The sequence below is a fragment of the Cottoperca gobio genome, chromosome 1 (genome assembly GCF_900634415.1).
Source record: "Cottoperca gobio chromosome 1, fCotGob3.1, whole genome shotgun sequence".
Lineage (NCBI taxonomy): Eukaryota > Metazoa > Chordata > Actinopteri > Perciformes > Bovichtidae > Cottoperca > Cottoperca gobio.
In genome coordinates, this window is record NC_041355.1 from 22,375,033 (window position 1) to 22,381,675 (window position 6,643).

Sequence of the window (6,643 nt, forward strand, 5' to 3'; positions counted from 1 at the left end):
TAGGACAAGTAATATTTTACACATAATGTTAATTCTATAATGGTGGCACACTCTGGCCTACACTATCTGTTTCAAATCAGCTGTTCCAAAAGACAGTTTACAAAAGAAACTACTGGTCCATAGAGTACCTGCAAGGTGAGAGAATAGTTGACCAGATATCAATCATCAAATCAAGTTTTGAAAATACTTTGTGCTTCCACAGGCCACGTGTTTGAGTATTCAGGGACAAACAGCAGGTATCTGCGTGCATCCAGTGTTTCTTTGGTTGTGACCCTCAAGCAAAAGTTGGTTTGGTTTCCTGGCAACAAGCTTTTCTGAATAAAGCTAATGTTAATGCAAATTATTGATCCTTAGATCCCTTAATTCTACATCTCTGACTTTGGAGTCATTATGAAATGTGATATGATATGGTTACCATAGAATCCTATTGATAAGTTAAGGCTGCTAATCATGTTAACCTACAGTCTTTGTACACAAGGTGTTCGGGAAATGACTGCAGTACTGGACTGGTGTTTACTTTAAATGGATATGGTGTGTGTCCATACAGTAATAGTTCTTGTAAAACAAATACTGTATATACTTTAATTTCTCAGTGCCAGATATACATTTCTTTCCAGCAAGGACAAAAAGACTAATGGCCTCCCTCTCTCTGTCAAATGCTAAGCATGCGTGTCACGAAGGCTTGGCATTACTAAGTTTGACAAAGCAACGAGCTCTGCAAGCCGATTGGCTGAAGCAGTTTAACAGTTTGTCACTTTTGGACTTGGTTTGATCACATCCTCCAATCTGTCACTGAAGAGAAACCAAAATATCTTCATGCCAAAAACACTTATATCATAATACATCATTTATATAGTAATGTAAAGTCGATGATATTATGAAACGAATATAAATGGTAAAGTTTGAATTACTACAGGTAATGCTGGTGAATGTTCTTTTTACTGAACACCCTACATTAGGCTTTCACTTTGTGTGATCTCCACACAGCAAAGGGAGAAGCAATCAGTTTGTTTTATCAAGGGCGGTTTTTAAATGCAAATATTGCCCTACCTAACCGCAGTTAAGCAAATTTCATCTCCTTTTTATTATTTGTTTAACTTCTATGTAGCAGGCAGGTCAAACACCAACAGTATGCTGTGTATCATCACAGGTTAATGTAGATTACAGGTCACCACAATTCCAGGTATAATCTTGAATTCTTAAAGAAAACGTAGTTTTTCTCGATTTTTGTTAAAACAGACTAATAGAGGCAGGTTTTAAGTATTTAAGGTTTTAGCGAAAAATGCATGTGTTTATGAATTAGTGTCTTGATATAGTTATGCTTTTCAAGACTTTTCTACGTTTTTGGATTGTTCATTCAATGTTTTCTTCGAGAATTAAAGGTAACAGGGTGAGTAATTGATTGTCATGTTTAGGGTGAAGTATTCCTTTACAGAGAGAAGATTAAAATGTAATTACATTTATTTTTCATGTTTAGAATAGGGTTTTGACACATGTTCTACTTACAAGGTGCATGAAAAAGCTTATTTTTATGAAAACAGCCGTGTATACAGCCGAAAACAAAGCTATGATAAAAAACTTACTTGTCGAAAAACCAAAACAGTGTGCTGAAAGACTGTAGAGCTGAGGGGAGCTGCAGTCAAGTGTTAATTCATGCTTATAGGTTTAATGTGTAATTCTGAGCCACCTGCTCCAGAGAAACAGGGGGCAGTATTTCACCTCTAAACTGGGTCCATACCGTACATTCATATTTTAGTTGTAGTAGTTTGGCATATTTATTGTATTCTAATTTATTCTTTATATTGTGTATTACATTTACTCCTGTGTAATGTCAGTCAGTCAGTCAGTCAGTCAGTGAGCAAGAACACCAAGATTCAACCAAAATGCTGAAACTCTGAGAGCGGGTCAGAAAACTCTGCTGTCTTATAATCTTCAGGTGGAGCTGATCCTCTGTGTTTACTGGACACTGATGTTAACCGGGGCTGTAGTCCGTGTAACGTTACTTTAGTTTGTTTATTGGACCAAATCTAAAGTGGCAGAAACTAGAAAACGACCCACATATTCGTCTCATCGTCCCGGTGGCAGCGCAGCCAGGAGAGCAGCCCGTCAGGGAGGACAGAGGCCGAAGAGACTTGAGCTCAGCCAGAACAAGCCCCAGCCCTGCAGTCACAGCGGCTGCTGGACCGGTGTAACAGCAGCAACAGGAAGTCTGCAGTTCCTCAGTGCTGTGGCTGAACTCCAGCTAACTGCTAACTGATGCTACGCCGTTTCCAGGCGCTGCCGACAGATATACACTCGGCAAAACAGCCTCTTGGTAGCTGTGAGGACGAGACGAGGTGGTGCAGGTGGTTTTCTCATTTCTGCCACTTTGAATATAATCCAATGGACAAACTATAAAACAGGAACATGGCTGTAATATTTACAAGAGTCTGACAGCTGCACTTCTTCTCCCTCTGTACTAAGGCAGACTGCAGCTACAGTGACTCACTATCACCTCTAGAGGAACAAGTGGTATCACAGACTGGACGGAGCTCAGCTAGCTGTTAGCATGCTAACTTCAGGAGATATCTCTGCAACACAACACAGAGACGTGTTTGACATGTCAACACTGTTACCTCTTCACACTCTGTTGATAATGTTAGTTCATTGTTTTAATATTTTAAGTTTAAATTCTGTCAGATCTTACACATTGAACCTTTAAGCACAGTACTCTAGTAGCCTAAATGTACTTAATGTAACTTAATTACCTTTCACTTGTGTATATACATACATACTATAGCTAATAACGGTAGAAATATTTATTTAGTATTTAAGTATTGGTATGTAAATATATTCAATGAATGAGGAAAACATCTCTGCAGCTTCAAAATATTGATCAGCTTTGTGTGTTTCTCTCAGTGGCGATGAATAACAGGAGATTCAGAGCTGCACTGAACCAGAAAGACATAAAAAGCTGTCAAAGAGGAAATGTAATGTTCGAATGAATGATGGATTTGGAGCAGGAGGACAGAATGAAAGATGAGGACACGTTGATCGACGTACACAGAGCTTCAGCTCATGTTTTGACCAAAGTGGATGAATTCAGGTCATTAAAGCTTAATGGGATTTTAATAAGAATGTTGGCAGAGACAGACAGGGAGGACAGGGAGGACAGAGAGAGAGAGAGAGAGAGAGAGAGAGAGAGAGAGAGAGAGAGAGAGAGAGAGAGAGACAGACAGACAGACAGACAGGGAGGACAGGGAGGACAGAGAGAGAGAGAGAGAGAGAGAGAGAGAGAGAGAGAGAGAGAGAGACAGACAGACAGACAACAGAGAGACAGACAGAGAGAGAGAGAAAACCTTCATCTTTAAATGCATCTATGTTTTTTTCAACTGCCGTTTCCATGCCAACACTACCAGTTCAGGCCCATGGAGTCCTTGACGTTATTGAAGGCAGAACATTCAATAACAGGGACACTCTGAATATGACGTGGGTTTATAATAAGCAACGGGGAAACTAATGTTGTTGCCGAATTGAGTGGCAGCCAAAGTGTTTCATTCACAAGGTGCATCATGTGAGAGGATATCATTGATCTTTAAAAAGAACATTAAAATGGCATGCGTCATGAACTGTTATTATTATTTGAAGAGAATACATTTAATCCCATTTGCAAATGTTGACTGCACATTTTCTGTCCTTTCTGAATTAGCATTCTCTGTCTTTTGTATTCACTTCTTCTCTTTCTTTCTTCTGTAAAGCAATTTGTAACCACAATTTTAAAAACTGCAATATAAATAGTTTGTTAGCTTGCTACTAGTGACAGGTAAAGAAGCTGCCCTTCCAGAGATAATGTAAAAAACTATTCTAGCTTCAACTGTTGTGAGCTGAAAGTGATTAAAAGAACGTCACATGTAAATAAATAGTTTTCATTTTTGTTTTAATCTCCACTGCCTGATGATCATGGAACAAATTACACATCGTATCAGTACAGACTGTATTGACAGGATGTGTTGTCAAGATCTGATTGTACTTTGGTTTCCTGTTTTATTTTGAAATGTTCATTCCCCTCTTGTGTCACGTCTAGTTGTACTTCCTGTCTGTGTGTTTTCCCTCATTTTCTGATTGTTAATTTGTTCCTTCTGCGTCCATTCACCCTGCCCTTGTGTCTTTGCCTTTCTCCCCGAGCTGTGTTTTGTTCCCTCGTTTGTTGTCTGTGTATATATCCCTATCTCCCCATAGTGCGCCTTGTCGGATCGTCATTGATGTTACCTGGTGTCTACCCCGTGGCTTCCTCTGATTGGTTAGTGTTATTTTGTTACTTTGTACTTTTGCAAGCTTTTGTAAATAAAGCTCTCTTTTGGTTAAAATCATCGTCTGCGTACTGCATTTGGGTCCTCACCTTTACCGCATCATAACAGTCTTAACATGTGTGAACAAACTGAAGCTTTACATGATGAATAAAAAGAACATGAACAAACTATTTTCTTAATCAAACAAAGCTGATGGAGAAAATGTGAAACTATTATGAGAGTAAAGCGGAGACACCACAAAGTACAGAGTTCATGTTTAGAGCAGAAGAGTATTTGTCAGTCCCAGTCCTTTCATCTTTCCTCACTAAACAGCTTTGTCACAGAAATTTGTTTTCTATCCCTTGTGGATTTTAACAACCAACATTTAGTTTGTTCACGTAATCAACAAAGGTGATTTATTACACAGATTTAGGATGCAACATCAGTGTTACAGGGTGTGACTCTTGTGTGACTCTTGTGGAGAAACGGACAGTTTGATATGGCATATATTTAAATCTCCCTTTACTGTTGTTGTTTGAAGCTGCCAAAGTGAAATGTGAAAACTGAAGCCCAACACAAGAGGGCGCCTTCATCCTGCTAACCAGGGATCTAGTGGATGTTAAAGCACCATAACTTAGTTTGTCTGCAGTTTTAGTTAACATGTTTTTAGGCTTCATAGAGAAAGTTAATTGTGACATACATCATGGTAAATTGTGTCAAATCACTAAAAGTAATTAGTTAGTTGCTAAAATTGTCTTGAGCTTCACCACATGGTTTTACAAATGTCTATAGTTTTTATATCTAATATACTATAGTGAACTTCAATGTACTGCCACAACATGGATCCATGTATGTAACGTCAAGTCCAATATCACAATTTCCCTCAAGGGGCTTTCTGTAAAGCGCCCTCTGTCCTTTGGATAAGGAAAAAAGAAAAGAAAAAAACCTTTAATGGGGAAACAAATGGAAGAAAACCAACTGAGGGACCCCTGTCCCAGTGCAGATGTCAGGTTTACAGAATAAAAAACATAATAAAATTACTATATAGAAAATCCTAATAACAAAGTATAAATAGCCTCCAACAAACAGTGAAAACAACAATTAAGATGAGGGGGAAATCATTTATTTGGTGAATATTATTGGGCAATGGCGTCCCCTAGTGGTGGGAAATTATACATTACATTGACTGAAACACTTAACCTTTAGTAGTTAGGGTTAAATTCCCTGGTGGAAGAAGTACTGAGATATTTTACTAAGTAAAAATATCAATACCACTGTGTAAAAATACTGCACTCAAAATGTAACTTTAGTAAGCAAGAAGCATTAACATCAAAATCTACTTAATATACTAAAGCACCAAAAGTAAAAGTACACATTATGCAGAATAGCCCATTTCAGAATAACATAATATTACTGGATTATAATTAGTGATGCATGCGATGTGTAAGCATCACTAATGTTGTAGATGGTAAAGGTGGGTCTAATTTCAGTTTTATAGACTGCAGTGCTGGGTACATCATAAAATCTTAGATTTTTTTATTTTGTATTAACAATCTGAAACCGCAAAATAAGTAGGTGTCAAATACATGTGGGGTAGTAAAAAGGAAAATAACATTTATTTTAAGCAATTAGATTCAACAACACAAACAGTGATTCTCTTCAACATCAGTGTGACATCATTGAACAGAGCAGATGCACCTTGAGCAGCTCCTTTCATCAAAAAACGATGTTTTCTTTTCCCATCATGTGTCATGTGTGTATATCAACAGTAGGGTGTATCCAAATGCGTGACATCATAAAAGATACTAAGTTGATTAAAGCTGATTAACTTTTGGAAACTCTTACATAGTTACAGATGATTAGTATGTGGTATTCAGAGTGACTGTACTGTTTTTCTTTTACTTTTTTTTTAATTTGTTATTTTTTTTATTTCCCGTAATGCCATTCATAATCCAAAAACCTTCGATCCAAAACAGCATTTAATTTTTCTACTGGGGCTATTTAAAGAGCACTCATTTGTATTGCTGCCTATTTTATGATGGATTTCTCCCTGTATCGCTGAGATGAGCACGGCACATTATCATATAGGATGGCACACTGATATCCTGACAAACTTATATAAAATATTGTATTTCTACATAAATACTGATTACATATTTACATATAGTGGTTGAGTCCATAGCATAGATTATCTTTACAGACAGACAGATGGACGGATAGACACGATTACGATAATATCCTAAGTAATAGTTATAATTAAAAATATTATTAGATCTATGCAAAAACAACACAAGAAAACGTTGTAAAATATATTTATTATTTAATTAGAATTTTTTTCTCAATATAAGTATGTTATTAATGCATTATAGACATGG